At 41.3% G+C, this 20576-nt stretch overlaps 1 non-coding gene across 1 annotated transcript; it reads left to right on the top strand.

The window, feature by feature from the left end:
• The first annotated feature begins 12282 nt into the window (after positions 1-12282).
• Positions 12283-12401, top strand: LOC138693879 (5S ribosomal RNA). The gene has a single exon (XR_011330564.1). It is a non-coding gene; the product is annotated as a 5S ribosomal RNA (ribosomal RNA).
• Positions 12402-20576: the final 8175 nt, after the last annotated feature.

The following is a 20576-nucleotide window of genomic DNA, read 5'->3' as shown; positions in this document are numbered from 1 at the left end:
TCCTGCAAAGAAGAGGAGAATGATGACAACATTTTGTGGACTTTGCAAAAAGGGGTTCTGCAGAGAACATCGCGCTGTTGTTTGCACTAATTGTAAATAGGACAATAACATGAACGTAAAGACTTTATGACAAACTTAAAATTAAATGAACACTAATGGCTACGAAATGTGTAAAAGTTGTTAAATGTGTGATATTGAGTTGATTTCAGTTAATTAAAATGTGAGTAGTAAAAATTACGAATGCTTACCTTTAACATGAGTACAGTGATGATTACCTGTCTAGGGTTAAGTAGTCGCGTGGTGAGTTTAGGAATTCCCAGACCACCTCTAAGATTGTTTAAAATAAAGGTATTGTAATCGTACGTTTCTGTCTTTTGTCAATAGTAACGTTGACCTTTCTTTTTCGAGAAAACAAAATCTGTTGTACAGTTAAAGGTACTGAAATAGTAAGAAATTTTCTGAAATCCCCACGCGTTTGCAAGTGTAAGTCTCTGTTGTAACCTGTTGATTTACGAGAGACTGTGTGTGCTTTCGTACAGTGTTTCTAAAATGTGCAGTAACGAGTCAGAAATCATTGGAATGTAGTGTAGGTGTGTTTGTTATAACCGGGAATCAATCCGCAGTACTTGACCAATCAACTACGGGAAATATCAGAAAAATTGGCAGGAGTTAGCAAGAAAAACAAAGGTAAAATATCACGTGAACGAGCACCGATACCGAGCACTATGTACAATATACCCTAGAGAAAAAGACAAGAAAACAAAAGTCAACCGCTGCAAGTGTTACGAAGTGGTGTGTGAAACATATAATGAAGAATGTCTGCGGGAAGCGCATCTAGTGAGATAAAGGGTGAAATGGAGGATTCTGCTAAAAATAAAGAAAGGAAGAAAAATGTTTACAGTTAATACAAGTATTGTTTTCTCTTGTGGGTTTATGTTTAGTATAATAGATGTGTGTGTGTGTGTGTGTGTGTGTGTGTGTGTGTGTGTGTGTGTGTGAAAAAAGTGAAAAAAATAACAGGTCTGTAATAATAATAGTTAATAATTCTGTAGTTCACTGCAAAAACTGTATAGCCATAAAAGGACAGATGATAATAACGTTGTTATCTTATTCTTGCTGCTGTGTAAGCCTAAGTTTCCACGTGAGGGATAGAAGAGACATGACAACATATAGCATTACAATTTGTTTAATGTGTATAAATTTCTTTAATACTGATTTTTCTCAGAACAAGCTGTGTGAGGGTTAAAGAGTTCTTGCACTGAAGCTCAGAATTATTTATTATTATTATTATTATTATTATTATTATTATTATTATTATTATTATTATTATTGTGTGAAGAGTTGTATCGGAAGTGCTTTATAGACTAAATTAATAATTTCTATCTTAACTGAAATATTTACATTATATTTCACACAGTATAGTTACAGGTAGCATAAATTCAGATAATGGTTTTTATATGGGAATCTACTTCTTGTGTTTAGAGGCTACATTTATACAGAGTTAATAATTTCTCCCCTATGTAACATATTTCCATGAAATTTTATACGCATCTATGCAAAAACGAATTATGCTCGTGTAATTAGGGAATTAGGGAAAAATTAGTTTTTCTGATAATTTTTAATGTTTTAATAGAAATTATGCTCCTAAAAGATGACTAGCCTGCCATATTTTTCGCAGTTGGTAACAAAATGCTAGATTCATGGATATACTCCATAATTTAGTTGTTCATTATATGTTCAAGAAGTGTTGAATTTTTCTTGGAGAAATTAAGCTCCTTCATCCAGACTCTGAAAAGTGGCTGCTGTCGAATTCGTAAAGCGCCACCAAGAGATGAATATAACATCTAAGTTTGCAGGATGTAGCAGCTAAATTTTAAGCCGTATAGAGTTTAATATTTGATTAATGTGTGGGTAGAAGAATTGAAAGTTAACTCAGGTTTACTTGTAATGCACAGCCTGTTAAATATGTCGTAAAAAAAAAAAAAAAAAAAAAAACTAGTTGCACAAATCTCAGTAAACGTGCCAATTAAATGAATGCTAACGTATTATAGATTGCTTTTCGCGTATTAAATGAAAGTACACATCTTGTCCTATGACCTCCATAAGGGAAGGTTTAACAGTATAAAACAGCCACTGACCCCACGAACAAAAATCAACTGAAGAGCGTGACTTTAAAAAAAAAACTCATGTTTTGTCCCACCTCTTACTGATATTGATGTTTTGTATGCTGTTGTGCACAATGCCTAGCTTTTGTTTAAGCCTAGATATTACTTAAACTTCGGTTATGATGAAGTTGATTTTCTTACATAGTTTTGCGTTCTGGACAACTGTGCGCCGGCATCTCTCGGAACATCCGAGATCAGGTCCCTATCCCCTCCACCGCAAAGTCAAATAGCGTCTGTCACTTGATTTTGAATATTAAACAAACATACCATCACGGCATTTCCGTTATGGCATCTGGTGTCATCAATAAGCTACAAATAAAGGAAAGAAAGAAAGAAAGAAAGAAAGAAAGAAAGAAAGAAAGAAAGAAAGTAGCACAGTCACTGTCCTGAACAAGGTACGCAAGTATTATTTTAATTAATGCGTATCGCCTACCAGCCGCCGAAACTATTCGACAGGAGAGTGAATATCCTACACGGTCCTGTAAAAATGTTCTGAATACACTAAATGACGTGTAATTTTTTTTCTATTATTAGGACAATTGAACGTGTCATTGCTCCTGCGGGTTGCTTTGTTTCACACCACAGAGAATTCAGGTTCTCAACCCCCCGGGATTCTAGAGATAAGAGAGCGATGAGGTTAAAGGAGTAGGCGTTTGTTCGTGTTTTTGTTTTTACTTTAGAAAAATTGCGAAACGTGACGCAATAGCGATAAGTTTTATGAACAAGTTTGCTGAATCGACCAATTGAAGGTAATTTATATTTTGCTAAAGAAGAGAGGAGATTAATGAAATCAGTTATTGTAATAATCGTAGTAGATTGAAGGAATTGTTTGTATTCAAACTCCTTTTTGAAATAAGCTGCTCGGATGCTTATCAGGGTGACGGTTATAAATGTTATCGTAATACCCACCCGAGGTCACAAAGGTCACAGTCTTCCGCTTGTCCTTTCCTAAGCAGACCACGTCTGTACTATCGAAAATAATGAGTCACAGTTATAGTTTCGTGAAAGTAAAAAATGTTAGATAGGAGACAAGTAGCTACTCTTATACAATCATAATCACATTTTGTATCCAATATAGTATAAACGAGCTACATGTAAGTACTGTGTAAAGTTTCATTAAAACAATATATTATATATGAGACAAGTCACTAATTTTTGTCAAAACGCATCGTCTATAAAGGGGTAGTTTCTCCTCTTATACAGTAGTGACTATAGTGCGAAGTTTCATGGAAATATGTCACATTTTTAGTCCAGCTAGATTTGCTTTCTGGACCACTTTGAGCCTTGGCGCTTGTGATCGGTCGGACGGAGGATCACTCGTCCCGGCGGCGTTAACCCTTAATTTGGTAAATATATATAATGTGCAATATTATAGAACTGTGAAATTTTTTTTTTAATTTTCCTAAGAAACTTTGTTATCCATCGTTCTATTAAAAAATTGTTTATTAACCTATAGGATACATTGCGATATTTGTCAAACAGGCTGTGGGAAAATGCTGATACGGTGAGGAATGGAAAGGGAGAAACCATTTATATTATTGAGGTGACCTTGAACTGAGGGTAGTAGGAACGAGACCTGGAGTACGGTACAACCGGCTCTTCCGAGAAATAACTAGTGGCCCTGAAAAGGGCCTTTTTGCGGGCAGGAGTACCTTTGTTAATTCAAGCCCTCTCGCCGCGGATGCGCCTAGCCAGCTGAATATCCTTGGGCATAATGGTCACGCGCTTGGCGTGGATGGCGCAAAGGTTGGTATCCTCGAAGAGACCGACGAGGTATGCCTCGCTTGCCTCCTGCAAGGCCATTACGGCTGAGCTCTGGAAACGGAGGTCGGTTTTGAAATCCTGAGCGATTTCACGCACCAAGCGCTGGAAAGGCAGCTTGCGGATGAGGAGCTCGGTGCTCTTCTGGTAACGACGGATCTCGCGAAGAGCAACTGTACCAGGGCGGTATCGATGGGGTTTCTTCACGCCTCCAGTAGCCGGTGCGCTCTTCCTAGCGGCCTTCGTTGCCAGCTGCTTTCGTGGAGCCTTGCCTCCCGTGGACTTACGCGCAGTTTGCTTCGTACGTGCCATCGCTTACTCCTTAGTCCTCGCAACCCAAGTTGACGCAATACAGTCGCCCCCGCTGCCCCCAAGAGGGGTATTTATGTCTTCGCCCGTTGAGAAGCCACGCCCCTTCCGTAATGTGATTGGTCCGCGGGTTTTAGTATATAAACCAAAAAATGACCCGCCGTCGAGATGCGGGCAGAGCTCGAGGAACAGCGGACGCTCCAATACGAGTGGCTCCGGCAGCAGCGTGTGGAGCGAGCTGCGAGGCAGCAGCAGCTGTTCCGAGAACAGCAGCCGCAGCCACAGGCTCGCGCCCCTGTGCAGGTGCCCCGTGCGGAGCGACGCACGGAACTCGGGCCGGTCCGCCAACAGCAGCAGCAAACGCAGCAGCAGCAGGCGACCATCCCTTCGCTTTTGGAAGTGCCCGTTGCCGCGCCTCTGTGGTCCACCGTGGCAGCGACAGCCCCCCAAACTGCTGCCAATAATGTAGGACCCCTTTCTCAGCGCCCTAAGCGCAACAGGGGCAGCAGAAAAGCCACCAAGGCTACCACGGTAGAGTCCATCTCCGCCCCTGTCCCACCGGCCCAGCAGGAAGCTATTGCAAGCACCTCGAAAGGCCCGACCGGTCAAGGCGCGACCTTGGACCAAGTCCAGCACTTTGCCGAGGCGTTGCAATTAGCAAACCCTAACCTCCCGCTCGCCCCAATCCTGGAAGGATTAACCAGAGTGATAGTTCTCCTTATGGAGAATCCTATGTCTGCCCTCCCGGAGATATTTAAGCTCCTAACCTCCCTCGTTTCTCTCAATGGCCAGACGAAGTGACGGAGTTGCTAGGATGTGCATATGGAACGCCAGGGGCCTTAGACATGATAGACATGAGTTCAGGGCTTTCCTAGACGCTAATAATATAGACGTAGCATTTATAACAGAAACGTTCCTGACACCCCAAGTAAATTTAAGATGCGCGGGGTTTAAAGTCTATAGACAAGATAGAGCAGGTAGAAGAGGCGGAGGTGTAGCGGTGTTCGTTCGTTCTACGATCGCGCACTGTGAGTATCTCCTTCCCCAGCTAGCGGCATTAGAGGCAGTGGCTATTAGAGCCTACATAGGCAGACTCCCCTTTCTGCTTATGGCTGCCTACAGTCCTCCGGGCATACTAGATGAACGCGATTTAGATATAGTGACAAGTCTATCCGATAGATTCGTAGTCGCCGGCGACCTCAATGCGAAGCACGCTAGCTGGAACTGTCAACGCCCCAATCGGCAGGGCGATAGGCTTTTTCTTAATTCTACAGGAAACGGATACGTCGTGATGGCCCCTAGGGAACCCACACACGTACCGGATGCTGCAAATCAACTGCCTGACATATTAGACATCGCTCTGGTGAAAGGTCTCACAACTAGAGCGAGACTAACAACCCTGGATGATCTTCCGTCCGACCACCTACCGGTGATAATGGAGATCATGCACCCAGTCGAACTCTCCCCAACCGCTGAGAAATTCAACTACAAGGCGGCAGACTGGGTGTTCTTTCAAGACCAGGTAGCCGCTACGCTTCCACCACTCCCCCCTGAAGTCACTCCGGCAGGGATAGATAGGTCAGTTAGCGACCTGACGGAGTGCATAAAGAAGGCAATGGTTGCTGCAATACCGAAACGGTCTTCACAACCGGGACGGATGCAGCTGCCAGCCTATATTAGAGACCTAAAGATCGCCCGCAATAGAGCAAGAACATTGTGGAAGCGTACTAGGTTAGATCAATATAGAATAGAAATGAACCGCTTGCGCAGGCGGATCAGTGAGGCGGTCCACGAAACGGTCGTGGATGCTTGGAAATCCAAGGTTGAGACGATGGACAGCAGAAACATGTCAGATGTCTGGCGTGTATCTCGAGCTCTGTCCAATCCGTCTCAATCTATTCACCCATTAGTAGTCGGTCCAGATGTCACGGCCTTTACTCCTGAGGAGAAGGCTACCGCACTGGCAGACGTTCTAGAGACCACTTTTCAACCCGTGGAACAAAATTTAAACTTTCCCCATATCAGAGCTGTTGAGGAATCGGTTCGAGACCTCCTTAGCAGGGAGCCGGAAAATGGGATACGACCTACGAACACCCACGAGGTCGCCCATTTCATTCGTCGCCTCGGCCCTCATAAGGCCGCAGGAGCCGACGGTATCCAAGGAATTATATTGCAGCATCTCCCAAGGTCAGCTATGAAGCGCATAGCAGAGATAATTAATAACATCTTGGCTTCCGGTCACTATCCCATTCCCTGGAAAGAAGCTCACGTAGTTCTCTCTCCAAAGCCCGGAAAGGATAAGACGAATCCAAGCAACTATAGACCTATTAGTCTCCTCAGTTGTCTCAGCAAACTGGCGGAGCGGGTCATACATAGACGCCTCACTGAAGTAGTATTGCCCCAAATCAGGAACGAGCAATTCGGTTTTCACCCTGGCCGTTCCACTACACTCCAGGCACTCCGCATGACGGAGGACATTACCTGGGCTATGAGCACGAAGCGTGTAGTAGCTGCAGCTTACCTGGACATCGAGCGAGCATTCGACAAGGTTTGGCATGAGGGACTCCTCGTTAAGTTACTGGGCATGGGAGTCCCAGATGGAATGATACGCCTCATTTCTAACTACCTCCGAGGCCGTACATTCAAAACCCGTGTAGGCACTAGTTTCTCCACCCCCCGTGAAATTCACGCAGGAGTCCCACAGGGTTCCATTATCGGGCCCATACTTTTCAATATATTCATTAATGACCTCCCGTTTCGCTATATCCACGGCAGAAGTAGTCATCTGTATATCTATGCAGACGACACTGCCCTCTTGGCGATGGGCAAAACCTATAGATTAGCGTCCCGTAGATTACAGTCGATCTTAGATCACCTCCAGCCGTGGTTCCACGACTGGAGAATCAAGGTCAATGTAGAGAAATGTCAGGCCATACTCTTTTCACTAAGAGCGAGGCTCGAAGACATACCACCACCACCCACACTTTTCGGACGAGAAATGCCGTGGATGAACCAAATTAAATATTTAGGGATCATTATGGACTCTCATCTCAACTTCCGAGATCACATCCAATCCCTTCTTCGTAAGGCCAACGGGCTGATAGTTAGACACTATCCCATTCTGGCGGCCTTAACTCCTGACAACCTGAGGGTAGGACTTACCATGTATAAGGCCCTCATTCGCTCTGTCATTACCTATGCCGCACCCGCATGGGGGTTTGCGGCAGTGTCCCATCTCCGTAAACTCCAAGTTGTCCAAAACCAGGTGATATCATTACCCATCTCCCCCGAGTCGCCTCGAGAAGAAAGTTCCATGATGAACTAGAGTTGCCAACCATAGACGAGTTCATTGCTCGACTGGCTAGGAACCTGTATGCGGAAGCTCGTGCTAACCCCAACCCGCTCATATCTGGCCTCGGCCAGTATGATCCTAGGTTACGGCGTAGACACCAGACAGGACCATTAGCTATACTATTGAGACAGGAGGACAGGGAGGCTGGCGTTACTCCCAGGTTTTGGTAGCCACGACCCAACTCCATGAGACTCCTTGGATAGTGCAACCGCTGTAAAATGACCTTGTCTTAACTGGGCTAAACAAAATCCCTCCATAACATATCTACATTGTTGATCGATGGAAATCTAATAAAAGCCAATTGGCTAGTATATATCCATCGATTCATAGAGTCATTCAACCTAAGAGCCAACTGGCTAGTCTCTGATATTGAGACAACTCATCCTGCCTAAGGTTTTTCCGTGGTTTTCCTAAGGCGCTAAGACAAATGTCGGGATGAGCCCTAAAAGAAATGGGCCACGGACCTGCACTCATATCCCCATGAATCCCCTTAATTAACAATCACATCTCTCCCCCCTCTTCGCAATTGAGCCATCATATAGCCAAATGGCTGGTCTCGAAATTGAGACAAATCAACAAGGCTCATGACCTCCAACAGAATAGCCAAATTGGCTAGTCTCTTATATGAGACAACTCATCCTGCCTAAGGTATTCCGTGGTTTTCCTCAGACGTAAGACAAATGTCGGGATGAGCCCTATAAGAAATGGGCCACGGACCTATATGCCCTTCCCCATATATATTCCACCTTCCTTATAAATTATGTATGCCCTATTTCAGATAATATTAATAGTATATTAAACATACGAGGTCACTCAATAAGACGCAAATTGAAAGGACAGGGACCCCTCAAATTGCAGTTTAGATTTCACGGCGCTTCTTCCGAAAGCCTTCACCTGCTTTGTCATCGAACAACAGATGACGGCGTCTTGCCATCCTAACGGCACACACCAGCCAACTCCTCCTCGCCCCGTTCCGTGATCAATTGATCAGTCTCAGCCCCCCTCGCGTATGTGGTACCTAAGAGGTTACGTCCAATTTCGGCTTCCCCTTCAAAATTTTCTAGAGCTCCTTCAGGGGAGCAGCGTAACCCGGAGTGAGACTAGTGGCCAACAGGCTTGGAGCTCACATATTTAGTTTTGTACAGCCCCCAACCCCTTGCAAGGACGCGTTTTGCGTACCTTTTAAATTTTCCTCCCAATTCTCCTTCGATTTTTCGATTTTTCGATTTCGCCGTCGAGATCACTTTTAACCTTCGTCACACGAGCAACATGACTGGACGCGGCAAGGGAGGCAAGGGTCTTGGCAAAGGTGGAGCGAAGCGCCACAGGAAGGTTCTCCGAGATAATATTCAGGGCATCACGAAGCCGGCCATTCGTCGTCTCGCCCGACGTGGAGGCGTAAAGCGTATCTCCGGCCTCATCTACGAGGAGACGAGAGGTGTTCTCAAGGTCTTTCTGGAGAACGTAATCCGTGACGCTGTAACATACACCGAGCACGCGAAGCGGAAGACAGTCACGGCCATGGACGTGGTATACGCCTTGAAGAGGCAGGGGAGGACTCTCTACGGGTTCGGCGGTTAGACTGCCTACACACGTCTGCTGCCGAATCCGTCGGCAAAACGGCCCTTTTCAGGGCCATAAAATCCGTCTAAAAAGGGCAGTAGTTGTCGAGATTAATTTAATTCACCTTTACTGTGTGACCACTAGCTCAACAGGCCAGTGCGGAAAACAGAACTTATTTCGTAGGGGCACTTCAGTATCAGCAAAAGACGTTGTAAGAAATGCCTCTCCGTTTTTCAAATGGGTCTGACCCCAACGCTTGGTATATCAAGTGGAAAGACCGGATTCCTCTGTGAAGCCTTGCTCCTCGGATTATGTTACCTGTTACTGTAAACTTCTGTAAGTCAATAATCACTGTCCGAAGAATTGGTGGGTAATATGACAACGCAGGTAGGCAATGCTCACCAGACCGTAACAAGGAACCGAGGGGATTGACACATACTGAACATCACATCACCACGTTTTTGCAATGCCAACTTTTAGGTCATAGGAATCCAGTGTGGTAAACACTGGGGAGAAGAGGTACACATCGCATGTCAGAACACAGGACTTCGTCCTGTCAGACAACTTCCACGTATAGCTTGCGTCATTTCGGTTCGAACGAAACGACAGAGAGAGGGGAAATTCGAACGCAAATTGTCAAAGCCTTCGATTCCTACGAGAAGGTCATGTCATCATCTCAGTATTGGGGTTCCTGCGCGTGCGGCCAATATGTGCACCAACAAACAAACGCATTAGGAACTCTATTATAACGCCGTAAGTTGTTCACCAGTTATCGATTTCTTATTCAAAATTAGTTTCATTCGTAGTATGTAGTAAAGTAAACTAGTATATTCAAACGTATATGTCTAAAACCACGATGGGCACCAAAGAAGGGGACTTGTGATTATTTTCACGATAATCTCCATTACTCTAATATGATAGAAATATATTACATAAATTTCGAAGCCAACTATGTACTTTGGCATCATCATCTAATTTAATTCGTATTGTGTTAAATTATATAATAATAATGAAACCTTTCTATATGCATCAGTATAATGTGTTATCACACAATAGCCTAGTAAATGTACAACGGTTTCAAGTACTTCAGTGCGAACCTGGGACAACGACATCGTTCAGAGCACAAAATTACAGAATGATGATATTAAATCAGCCCACCGGTATAGAGAGAGAGAGAAAGTTGACACGCGTAATGAAATTACATTACGAAGCCGTGAGAGAGGATTAACAATACTGGCTATTTCTGACTTTTGTGAGGTTAGTGGGGCCCTTAAAAGGGCCGTTTTACGGAGAAGGGGCTTAAGCCTTCTTCTCGGTTTTCTTCGGGAGGAGAACCGCCTGGATGTTGGGCAACACACCACCCTGGGCGATGGTGACGCCGGACAGGAGTTTGTTCAGCTCCTCGTCGTTGCGAATGGCGAGCTGTAAGTGACGAGGAATGATCCTAGTCTTCTTGTTGTCACGAGCTGCGTTGCCAGCCAACTCGAGAACTTCGGCCGCCAGGTACTCCATCACCGCGGCCAGGTAGACTGGCGCACCGGCACCAACTCGCTCTGCGTAATTGCCCTTACGCAAAAGACGGTGGATACGGCCTACCGGGAACTGCAACCCAGCACGGCTGGATCGAGACTTTGACTTTCCCTTCACCTTGCCTCCCTTTCCACGACCCGACATGATGCTACTCCTACTTGCAGCTGTTTAACTACAAGAACGACGCCTCGCCCACGGTAACCTTCACTTTTACGCCAACGTCAATAATCGACAGCGGACCAATCGTAAAGTCACAAACGTTTGCGCTGTTTCTATTGGCTCGCACTGGGAAGGCAGTACGGCATTGTCCCTGCGACTTAAATATTTTTCTCCCTCCGGGCTCATCATCAGACGAGCACCATGCCCCCCAAAGCTTCCGGAAAGGCTGCTAAGAAGGCCGGCAAGGCCCAGAAGAATATTTCGAAGGGCGATAAGAAGAAGAAGCGCAAGAGGAAGGAGAGCTACGCCATTTACATCTACAAGGTTCTGAAACAAGTTCACCCAGACACGGGAATCAGTTCAAAGGCTATGAGCATCATGAACAGCTTCGTTAACGACATCTTCGAGCGCATCGCCGCGGAAGCTTCGCGGCTCGCGCATTACAACAAGCGGTCGACCATCACCAGTCGGGAGATCCAGACAGCCGTCCGTCTCCTGCTACCCGGTGAGCTGGCCAAGCACGCCGTCAGTGAAGGGACCAAGGCCGTCACAAAATACACTAGTTCCAAGTAAGCGGGAGTGCTTGCTAGGGAATCAGCAACCGGCCCTTTTAAGGGCCACAAGTTATTCATAACAGAGTAGATGAATGAAGAACAACAGCGGTTCCCACCGAGTGAAAATTTAAATAATCACCCCGATAACACTTCTAGGATAGATAATACATTATAGGCAGTCCATGGGAGACTTGGATCCACGAGGCAAATTCGTTTCCTTAATAGTTTCGTACGACTTATATGAGAGCGCGGTGTCATTCCTACTCACTTGGCAGCATTAATTGTTGAGGGAAAACAACTTAGAAGGTAACTTGTCGACCGCGGGCATAATCCTTCCGCAGGCCACTACTGAGAATCTGTGGACATACGGGTAATCTATCTTTATTGAAACTCGGGTTCATAACATACGACTGATACTTTATATATCTGTCACGTAATCCATCAAGAGACAAATGTCCCCCCCCCCCTAGTCAGTAGCGAGCTTCAGTCCATTCGTAGTAGCCGCCGGTGCAAGAAGTGAATTGAAGTTTGTGTGAAGTTCCGTAGTATGGCATGAAAATGATGTCGAAAATCCGACTACAGTTCCACAACCATGTGGTTGAAAGGAGGCTCCGCTGTTGAACAACAATCCACCTGTGGCTTAACTTAGAATGCCGACTAGCTGTTTTATTAATCCCGTGTCAATCCAGCAGTGTGTGACGTTGAAACGTAACCAAACTGCCGTTGATAGATAGATTTATCATCTATCCCAATGACATCCAACGAGCTTGGTAATTTAGGTACAGAGTCTAAGCAGGCAGTTTACGTGTGTGTGTGAGCGAGTGCAGGTTTTATCGAGTGCACCCCAATCCCATCGTCCTCAAGTGCCTACAGATTACGCAGTTTCATCGGCAACGGCCATACCATGTTGAAAATACCGGTTCTCGTCCGATCACCGAAGTCAAGCAACATTGGGCGTGGTCAGTACTTGGATGGGTGACCGCTTGGGAACACCACGTGCCGTTGGCGATTTTTTTTTTTACGTCACTATTTCCAGCGTGTTCTAATAAGACTTATGGGATATTATGTTCCCTTCCCTATTCCAGCTATAGCTTGGATGATGACGCCGCTGCATAATTGTAGAGTAATTGATAATTCTTAAGTACTTGCAGCTCCGTATTGAAACTTATGACTGGTAGCATATTCATATGAGACGGTTCACTTCTCTGCGTTTTCTCGAAGAAGGGAATATGTATTCAGGGGATTGTGAACGTACCTCGCGCTCTCCCTAGAAGTTAGAGACATTTTAGGTAAAGAATGTAATATACTGTACATATATGGCTAATTAAAATCCCATTAGTTACTACATTTCAGTGGGTAGTACAAATTCCATAATGAAAATATCTCTGTCCTAGTAGTTGTATCCTTTAAAGAAGCTCGTTGTTTTCCCATGATGAAGGGCAGAACTTGGTCGGTAGAAATTTAAACAGACTGCATTATCAGACCAGGCGTTATTTCAATATCAGCGTTTAGTTTAGGAAATATAGCAATAGCGGAGTTGGGAGAAGTAGTTATAGCATGTACAGTAAGTATAAACAGTTCGCTGTACTGTACAGTGAATATAAATATTTGAATGTACGATGGCAAAACATCAGACATACAGTACGTAGCTCACATATCTTAAAAAATAAATAAATAAAAATAAAGAAGACATTCTGAGGAGTGAGTGGAAAGTGCATATTATAATGAATATTTTTAACTCTCAGTTGACATTGAGAGAGAAAGCCATGCATCGGGGAACCGGTGACTGTTTTTGCGTTACCTTCTGCTATTGGCGTTGTTGGTTAGTAACGAATGAAAGAGGTAGGACGCGGAATCAAATGTCAAAAAACGATAGGGAAATAATAGTAACTGGTTGTATTTCGATCGAGCTCGGCGTGCTGATTCACCAGTGGGGTGTTTCACAAAGTTTACAATCTTTGGAAATTGTGAACTCTGTTTGTAAACTTCTGTTTCACAATCTTTGTTTGTAAAGGTGGACTGTACAAAGGAAATCAAATCTTTACGAATGAAATTTTGCGCTCTTTACAAGTGATATGTTTGTTTCACAACGAAGGAGTAATTTTACAAACGTGTAAACTAAACTTTACTAGTGAAGTTAGCACATTTTCTACAGTAGCCCTGTTGAAATAGCTTCTAATTGTGAATGAAAAAAATAAACACATATGTATAAAATCAATTTTATAGTAACAGGGTACCATTAAGAATTACACTGAAGCAGTTGTGATGTTATTGAGTAGTTCTAGCGACTCAGACGAAGATTTTGCATTTAGGCCTAACGTAGAATTTTCCGGCCACGTTCGTATCATTGTACGAATATTAATGAAAGGTTTCGAATGAATCCCGCGCTATACTTCAGAATACCGCGTTAGTTCTTATATACGAGGAACGTATTTAATAAATACTCGCACTTAAAGAAGAAAAACTTTGCACCGAAAACCAATCACTTAATAATGCAATGTCGGCATTACTTACGCAGTATTCTGAAGTCGTTCCGAATCCCATTTCGCTGTAATCTCTCCTACAAGATATGGGACATCACATGCAACATCTGAAAGGGAAAAGTGGTGCCCTAACCACAAAGCGAGAACTGCATTGGTTGCATAGTAGCTCTCAGTTCCCTGCGTTAGCAGATAAGAACGGAATTTATAAGATTACAGTGTGCAAAAGTTCACACATGGTAGTTGATGTTGTTACAAGATTGAAAAAACTCGAGGCGGGTTATTGATCACCGAATGTGCTTACTCGGGCAAAGGATTTTTATGCTCCTCCTGCTGGGTTCCCTAATGTTGGCGAGGTTATGGATGAAACAATAAAATATACTGATGGACCAGCAGAGAGCGAAGTTGATTTTAATGGATGGACATGTTAGCTGCTCTATCAACTGCATATAACTACGTGGGTCAAATCCATTATTTATCAATTATTTGAATGAATTTCGCGCTAACTTTCGTCAGTTAAGTCGTAGGCTAATTAATGCATTGGTATGCTCGACCAATTGCATGCCGCGAAACTCCGTTGTCGCCGATGTAGCAAAATCTAAATAAAATATATATAAAAAAATATAAACATGTCCATCGATAGTTCTAAAATTACAGCTACTTTACCTCTGATCCTTAGTGATTTTTGTAAACTGTCGTTGGCGATTTTGTTCAACCAATTATGCGTATTTGTAAGTTTGTTTCGCCGATTTTGTAAAGTTCGTTAAAACATACAAGTGAATAAGATTGCATTGTGAAACACAGTTAACAAGCATATGTAATATTTCCGTTGTTAATTGTATATTGTTAATTTGTAATTTGTTAGCGTTGTGAAACATGCCCCCATTTACCTTTAGAGGTAATATCTACATTAATATTTAGTTAAAATTTAAAGAAATTTTAAACGAATGGAAGCTGCATTTTAATTCACCCCAAATTACTATGTTCCCTTTCAGATTATCAGCTGTTGTTGTTGTTGTCGTTGTTGTATTGTAAGTTCTCACTTATTGTTAGCTAGCCGTACCCGTTCGCTCCGCTCCACCTGTTAGAAATAAATATAAAGTAATTACATAATTAAAATAGGACGACTGATCCATGGAACAACTTTTACAACAGCGCAAGATAATCTGCTTCGCATATTACCCAATTTTTTTTTAGCACTGCATTTATTGCATATATATTTTATGTATTTTAACACGATTCAATTGAGCATAGTTAAAATATGAATTATTAAAATAATGGATTGCCAAGCTAAAGTACTATTACTGCATACTAAATCAATACACTCTCGTTGTTCGTTAATTCTCTGAGATTAAAATGCGTGTACATAAATATTATTTTAAGAAATACAGAAAACGAATGTACAAAATAGCCTATCAAATTTTCTGTGCATAAGAAGCTATTTTAATCTTACCTGTCCTCGATTTACTCAGACGTTACTGTAATAACATTATAGCATTATGTCCATCTAGAGAAACTACAGTTTCCAATGGTGAAATAATAACTAATTATACAAATCAGTTAATTTACGAGCTTGTGATATTACTTCATACAAACACAGAAACATTCCCTGTAGGCTATGTTTAATAGCTTTCGATTGTTTGTTGATGTCCAAGGCCCCTGTTTCGATTGTTGTTGTCCAAGGCCCCTTATAGACGAAGTCATTTGTTCTTAATTCATTGCACCGTCTTAGATAGCGTTATTTTAATTTTAAAACTCATTTATCTCATTAAATATCAGTCCTATCAAAATGTTGTAAAAAAATAAAACTTAACGGAAATCATTTTTAAAGGAACATCTGTTATGTAACATTTTTTCTCAAATATCAATAATAAGCGAGATATTTCGATTTATTTAATTAAGGCCCCCTTATAACCCCCCTTTTAAATAAAGTATTTCGAATGCCATATAGCCTAAAATCTAAGTTACAACAAACTTAATTTATATTCCAGTTTTCATATAAATCGGTTCAGCCATTATCGCGTGAAAAGGTAACAAACATACAGACAGACATACAAACAAAATTTTCAAAAATGCGATTTTCGGTTTCAGGGTGGTTAATTATATATGTTAGGACCAATTACTTTTGGAAAATCGAAACTTACCAGAAAAATTTCGGCTACAGATTTATTATTAGTATAGATAGTACGAGATACGACCGCAATTTTGTACGACTAGTGTAATGAAGGAATGCAAAAAATTATTTTGGAACTTTGCAATGTTAGTCTATCATTAAAATAAAATTAAATCTTAATTCGTCCCTTTTGCAGGAGTCTTCTTCATCCAGTATGTTGTTGGCTGATATGGAGGAGGAGGGGGGGGGGGACATGCTCTAAAGGGATAAAATTTGCTTAGCAAATCGATATGGTGACTAACGCTTGCAATGCGTCATAGCTATAATTGTACTGCGCGGTAATTTCAGAGTAATAAGAGTTCAGTTCAGGGATCTGCTAATTTCTTCATATTGTGTTCGGCAATGGAATAGTACCGCAGTAGCATTAAGAGGTTTTTATAATTTGAACTGATATGTGCAGGTATATTGACCCCCCCCCTCCCACCGCTGGCCGACGCGGACTGCAATGACAACAGTAAGCCACACGTCATACGTAAGCCTTTCTTCTTCTTCTTCTTCTTTGCTCGCCTGGCAAATACAGTCTTGGATTTCACATATTCAATTTTTCACAGTCCCAACTCCCTTGCATGGACGTGTTTTCACGTACCTTTAAAGTTTCTCCTCTCATTCATTCAGTCTATTCGCAAGCCTGAGGGTTTTCCGTGGTTTTCCCTAAGGAGCTAAGACAAATGTAGGGATGAGCCCAGAAAGAAAAGGGCATTCACTTCCTTAGACCCTGGTAACTGCTCTTTCTAGAGGAAGGAGGAGGAGAAAGAAACCCCCCCACCCCCACCGACGTGGACTGCAATGACAACAGTAAGCAACACGTTATATGTAAAGCCTTTATTATTATTATTATTATTATTATTATTATTATTATTATTATTATTATTATTATTATTATTATTATTTACAATGGGACTAAAGGTGGTGTAGATACACTATGTCAAATGTGCCACAATCTTTCCTGCAATAGAAAGACGAGGCGCTGGCCACTAGCAATATTTTACAACATGCTAAATATTGCAAGTATAAATTCATGGATAATTTATAGTTAGAAGAACTCAGAAAACAATATCAAGAAAACAATTCATTTTCCAATTGTGTGAAGAGCTGACAAAACCGTGGATGCAGCACCGCTTTGCACGTCCTACTTTACACCGATCTCTGCGGGCAACAATTGAAGAACATCTGAACATTGCTGTGCAACAACAATGCCAGGTAATGCAGCCAGATGGTGAACGTACTGTTTGCTATAAATGTCCTGCAAAGAAGAGGAGAATGATGACAACATTTTGTGGACTTTGCAAAAAGGGGTTCTGCAGAGAACATCGCGCTGTTGTTTGCACTAATTGTAAATAGGACAATAACATGAACGTAAAGACTTTATGACAAACTTAAAATTAAATGAACACTAATGGCTACGAAATGTGTAAAAGTTGTTAAATGTGTGATATTGAGTTGATTTCAGTTAATTAAAATGTGAGTAGTAAAAATTACGAATGCTTACCTTTAACATGAGTACAGTGATGATTACCTGTCTAGGGTTAAGTAGTCGCGTGGTGAGTTTAGGAATTCCCAGACCACCTCTAAGATTGTTTAAAATAAAGGTATTGTAATCGTACGTTTCTGTCTTTTGTCAATAGTAACGTTGACCTTTCTTTTTCGAGAAAACAAAATCTGTTGTACAGTTAAAGGTACTGAAATAGTAAGAAATTTTCTGAAATCCCCACGCGTTTGCAAGTGTAAGTCTCTGTTGTAACCTGTTGATTTACGAGAGACTGTGTGTGCTTTCGTACAGTGTTTCTAAAATGTGCAGTAACGAGTCAGAAATCATTGGAATGTAGTGTAGGTGTGTTTGTTATAACCGGGAATCAATCCGCAGTACTTGACCAATCAACTACGGGAAATATCAGAAAAATTGGCAGGAGTTAGCAAGAAAAACAAAGGTAAAATATCACGTGAACGAGCACCGATACCGAGCACTATGTACAATATACCCTAGAGAAAAAGACAAGAAAACAAAAGTCAACCGCTGCAAGTGTTACGAAGTGGTGTGTGAAACATATAATGAAGAATGTCTGCGGGAAGCGCATCTAGTGAGATAAAGGGTGAAATGGAGGATTCTGCTAAAAATAAAGAAAGGAAGAAAAATGTTTACAGTTAATACAAGTATTGTTTTCTCTTGTGGGTTTATGTTTAGTATAATAGATGTGTGTGTGTGTGTGTGTGTGTGTGTGTGTGTGTGTGTGTGTGTGTGAAAAAAGTGAAAAAAATAACAGGTCTGTAATAATAATAGTTAATAATTCTGTAGTTCACTGCAAAAACTGTATAGCCATAAAAGGACAGATGATAATAACGTTGTTATCTTATTCTTGCTGCTGTGTAAGCCTAAGTTTCCACGTGAGGGATAGAAGAGACATGACAACATATAGCATTACAATTTGTTTAATGTGTATAAATTTCTTTAATACTGATTTTTCTCAGAACAAGCTGTGTGAGGGTTAAAGAGTTCTTGCACTGAAGCTCAGAATTATTTATTATTATTATTATTATTATTATTATTATTATTATTATTATTATTATTATTATTATTGTGTGAAGAGTTGTATCGGAAGTGCTTTATAGACTAAATTAATAATTTCTATCTTAACTGAAATATTTACATTATATTTCACACAGTATAGTTACAGGTAGCATAAATTCAGATAATGGTTTTTATATGGGAATCTACTTCTTGTGTTTAGAGGCTACATTTATACAGAGTTAATAATTTCTCCCCTATGTAACATATTTCCATGAAATTTTATACGCATCTATGCAAAAACGAATTATGCTCGTGTAATTAGGGAATTAGGGAAAAATTAGTTTTTCTGATAATTTTTAATGTTTTAATAGAAATTATGCTCCTAAAAGATGACTAGCCTGCCATATTTTTCGCAGTTGGTAACAAAATGCTAGATTCATGGATATACTCCATAATTTAGTTGTTCATTATATGTTCAAGAAGTGTTGAATTTTTCTTGGAGAAATTAAGCTCCTTCATCCAGACTCTGAAAAGTGGCTGCTGTCGAATTCGTAAAGCGCCACCAAGAGATGAATATAACATCTAAGTTTGCAGGATGTAGCAGCTAAATTTTAAGCCGTATAGAGTTTAATATTTGATTAATGTGTGGGTAGAAGAATTGAAAGTTAACTCAGGTTTACTTGTAATGCACAGCCTGTTAAATATGTCGTAAAAAAAAAAAAAAAAAAAAAAACTAGTTGCACAAATCTCAGTAAACGTGCCAATTAAATGAATGCTAACGTATTATAGATTGCTTTTCGCGTATTAAATGAAAGTACACATCTTGTCCTATGACCTCCATAAGGGAAGGTTTAACAGTATAAAACAGCCACTGACCCCACGAACAAAAATCAACTGAAGAGCGTGACTTTAAAAAAAAAACTCATGTTTTGTCCCACCTCTTACTGATATTGATGTTTTGTATGCTGTTGTGCACAATGCCTAGCTTTTGTTTAAGCCTAGATATTACTTAAACTTCGGTTATGATGAAGTTGATTTTCTTACATAGTTTTGCGTTCTGGACAACTGTGCGCCGGCATCTCTCGGAACATCCGAGATCAGGTCCCTATCCCCTCCACCGCAAAGTCAAATAGCGTCTGTCACTTGATTTTGAATATTAAACAAACATACCATCACGGCATTTCCGTTATGGCATCTGGTGTCATCAATAAGCTACAAATAAAGGAAAGAAAGAAAGAAAGAAAGAAAGAAAGAAAGAAAGAAAGAAAGAAAGTAGCACAGTCACTGTCCTGAACAAGGTACGCAAGTATTATTTTAATTAATGCGTATCGCCTACCAGCCGCCGAAACTATTCGACAGGAGAGTGAATATCCTACACGGTCCTGTAAAAATGTTCTGAATACACTAAATGACGTGTAATTTTTTTTCTATTATTAGGACAATTGAACGTGTCATTGCTCCTGCGGGTTGCTTTGTTTCACACCACAGAGAATTCAGGTTCTCAACCCCCCGGGATTCTAGAGATAAGAGAGCGATGAGGTTAAAGGAGTAGGCGTTTGTTCGTGTTTTTGTTTTTACTTTAGAAAAATTGCGAAACGTGACGCAATAGCGATAAGTTTTATGAACAAGTTTGCTGAATCGACCAATTGAAGGTAATTTATATTTTGCTAAAGAAGAGAGGAGATTAATGAAATCAGTTATTGTAATAATCGTAGTAGATTGAAGGAATTGTTTGTATTCAAACTCCTTTTTGAAATAAGCTGCTCGGATGCTTATCAGGGTGACGGTTATAAATGTTATCGTAATACCCACCCGAGGTCACAAAGGTCACAGTCTTCCGCTTGTCCTTTCCTAAGCAGACCACGTCTGTACTATCGAAAATAATGAGTCACAGTTATAGTTTCGTGAAAGTAAAAAATGTTAGATAGGAGACAAGTAGCTACTCTTATACAATCATAATCACATTTTGTATCCAATATAGTATAAACGAGCTACATGTAAGTACTGTGTAAAGTTTCATTAAA

This window comes from Periplaneta americana, unplaced genomic scaffold (assembly GCF_040183065.1).
Source record: "Periplaneta americana isolate PAMFEO1 unplaced genomic scaffold, P.americana_PAMFEO1_priV1 scaffold_24, whole genome shotgun sequence".
Classification (NCBI taxonomy): Eukaryota; Metazoa; Arthropoda; class Insecta; order Blattodea; family Blattidae; genus Periplaneta; species Periplaneta americana.
Note: the sequence above shows the minus strand (reverse complement) of the source record. Positions and strands in the feature narration are given on the sequence as shown.